This window comes from Protopterus annectens, chromosome 7.part0 (genome assembly GCF_019279795.1).
Source record: "Protopterus annectens isolate FY-2018-M chromosome 7.part0, PAN1.0, whole genome shotgun sequence".
Lineage (NCBI taxonomy): Eukaryota > Metazoa > Chordata > Ceratodontiformes > Protopteridae > Protopterus > Protopterus annectens.
In genome coordinates, this window is record NC_056739.1 from 131,270,815 (window position 1) to 131,273,878 (window position 3,064).

The following is a 3,064-nucleotide window of genomic DNA, read 5'->3' on the forward strand; positions in this document are numbered from 1 at the left end:
TCATTAAACCGAGCTATTCACCTGCCTACCTTCTTTCCAAATCCACAAAATAAAGGGGAAAAGCTTCTGCACACCCTGGACATACACAGACAGTTGCACTACTACTTGGACAGAACTAAAAGTTACAGAAAAACTGACCAGCTGTTTGTAGCATATGCTGCTAGTGCACAAGGAAAAGCAATTTCAAAACAGACAATTTCTAAATGGATAGGAAATTGCATTCGTTTTTGTTATTCCTTTCATGGAAAAACTGTGCCAGCTAACATTAGACCTCATTCGACCAAAGCCACAGCCACCTCCACAGCCTTCTTAAGAGGGGTGGCTACCAAGGACATTTTAGAAGCTGCTACATGGAGCTCCGTGCATACATTTTCCAAGCATTACAATTTACCCTTGTATTCCAGATCCAGAGCAGGCTTTGCTACGGCAGTCCTGCAGGGCATTTTAGCTACACCATCCTTTACATAGATCCTCCACCCCCAGATTGGCTATGGTATTCTACCTATATGCGATGACTGCAGATGCATCCTTGAAGGACATAGTACAGTTTTGTACCTACCATAAATGTAGATGTCCGATAGGTATGCATATATATATATGTATGTATATAGATTTCTGTGCATGTTTGGAATTTATTGCATTTCTCCAAATTTAGCCTTCCTTAGAGGGCACCTGGCATCTGGGACAAGAAAAACTGAGGAAGATGGCGTCGACTGATGCTTTTTATACCCCAGGCGCTCTGACGTCGGGGAAAGGGCGACATCAGCCGACGCCGGACCCAGACTTTGGAATCCGGCCGACCGAGGGGCTGCCTGAGGCAGGAACCCATATGTGATGACTGCAGATGCATACCTATCTGACATCTACATTTATGGTAGGTACAAAACTGTACTTTCTCTCTCTCTCTCTCTCTCTCTCTCTCTCTCTCTCTCACTCTCTCATTCTCTCACTCTCTCACTCACACTCTCACTCACACTCTCACTCACACTCTCTCACTCTCTCTCACTCTCTCTCTCACTCTCTCTCTCTCACTCTCTCTCTCACACCCTCTCTTCTCTCACTCTCGCTCTCTCTCTGCTCTCGCTCCTCTCTGTTCTCTCTCTCTCACTCTCTGTCTCACTCTTTCACTCTCTCTCACACTAACTCTCTCTCACTCTCACTCTCTTCTTTCGCTCTCTCTCTGTTCTCTCTCTTCTCTCTCGCTCTCTCTCTGTTCTCTCTCGCTCTCTCTCTCTTCTCTCTCTCTCTCTCTCTTCTCTCTTCCTCTGTTCTCACTCTTCTCTCTCCTCTCTGTGTTCTCTCTCTCTGTGTTCTCTATCTCGTCTCTCTCTCTCTCGTCTCTCTCTGTGTTCTCTCTCTCTCTCTTCTCTCTCTGTGTTCTCTCTCTCTTCTCTCTCTCTGTGTTTTCTCTCTCTTCTCTCTCTCTGTGTTCTCTCTCTCTCTCTCTCTCTCTCTCTCTGTTCTCTCTTCTCTCTCTGTTCTCTCTCTTCTCTCTCTTCTCTCTCTCTCGTTCTCTGTTCTCTCTCTCGTTCTCTGTTCTCTCTCTCGTTCTCTGTTCTCTCTCTCTCTCCTCTCTCTCTGTCTCCTCTCTCTCTGTTCTCTCTCTTCTCTTCTCTCTTCCTTCTCTCACTCTTCTATTCTCTTCTCTTCTTTCTCTCTCTGTTCTCTCTCCTCTCTCTCTCTCTCTCTCTCTGTTCTCTCTCTCTCTCTCTCTCTGCTCTCTCTCTGGTCTCACTCTCTCTCTGTTCTCTCTCTCTCTCTCTCTGTTCTCTCTCTCTCTGTTCTCTCTCTCTCTGTTCTCTCTCTCTCTCTCTGTTCTCTCTCTCTCTCTGTTCTCTCTCTGTTCTCTCTCTCTCTCTCTCTGTCTCTCTCTCTCTCTCTCTGTTCTCTCTCTCTGTTCTCTGTTCTCTTTCTCTCTCTGTTCTCTTTCTCTCTCTGTTCTCTGTTCTCTCTCTGTTCTCTCTCTCCTCTCTCCTCTCTCTTCACTCTCTGTTCTCTCTCTCTCTGTTCCCTCTTCTCTCTCTCTTCTCTTCTTTCTCTGTTCTCTCTCTTCTCTCTCCCTCTGTTCTCACTCTTCTCTCTCTTCTTTCTCTCTCTGTGTTCTCTTTTCTCTCTCTTCTCTCTCTCTCTCTGTGTTCGCTCATCTCTCTCTCTCTCGGTGTTCGCTCTTCTCTCTCTCTCTGTGTTCGCTCTTCTCTCTCTCTCTGTGTTCTCTCTCTCTCTCTGTGTTCTCTCTGCTCTCTCTGTGTTCTCTCTCTCTCTCTCTGTTCTCTCTCTTCTCTTCTCTCTCTCTTCCTTCTCTCTCTCTTCTCTCTCTTCTATTCTCTTCTCTCTCTCTTCTATTCTCTTCTCTTCTTTCTCTCTCTGTTCTCTCTCCTCGCTCTCTTCTCTCTGTTCTCTCTCTTCTCACTCTCTCTCTGTTCTCTTCTCTCTCGCTTCTCTGTTTTCTCTCTCTCTCTGCCCTCTCTGTTTTCTCTCTCTCTGTCCTCTCTGTTTTCTCTCTCTCTGCCCTCTCTGTTTTCTCTCTCTGCTCTCTCTTCTCTGCTTTCTGTTCTCTGTTCTCTTTCTCTCTCTCCTCTCTTTTCTCTCTCTGGTCTCTGTTCTCTCTCTGGTCTCTCTCTGTTCTCTTCTCTCTCGCTTCTCTCTCTCTGTGTTCTCTCTCTTCTCTATCTTCTCTCTCTGTTCTCTCTATTTTCTCTCTCTGTTCTCTCTCTTCTTTCTCTCTCTTCTCTCTGTTTTTTCTGTTTTCTCTCTCTCTTCTCTCTCTCTGCTCTCTGTTCTCTCTGCTCTCTGTTCTCTCTCTCTCTCTGTTTTCTCTCTCCCTTCTCTCTCTCTGTTCTCTGTTCTCTGTTCTCTCTCTCTCTCTCTGTTCTCTCTTCTCTCACTTCTCTCACTCTCCCTCTGTTCTCTGTTCTCTCTTCCCTCTCTGTTCTCTCTTCCCTCTCTGTTCTCTCTTCTCTCTCTGTTCTCTCTTCTCTCTCCCCTCTCTCCTCTCTCTGTTCTCTCTCTCTCTCTCTCTCTCTCTCTCTCTCTGTTCTCTCTCTCTCTCTCTCTCTCTCTCTCT

The 3,064-nt window shown here is 46.2% G+C and overlaps 1 pseudogene; it reads right to left on the reverse strand.

The window, feature by feature from the left end:
- Positions 1–1,235: 1,235 nt before the first annotated feature.
- LOC122805899 lies at positions 1,236–1,844 on the reverse strand (annotated as a pseudogene).
- Between the last annotated feature and the right edge of the window lie 1,220 nt (positions 1,845–3,064).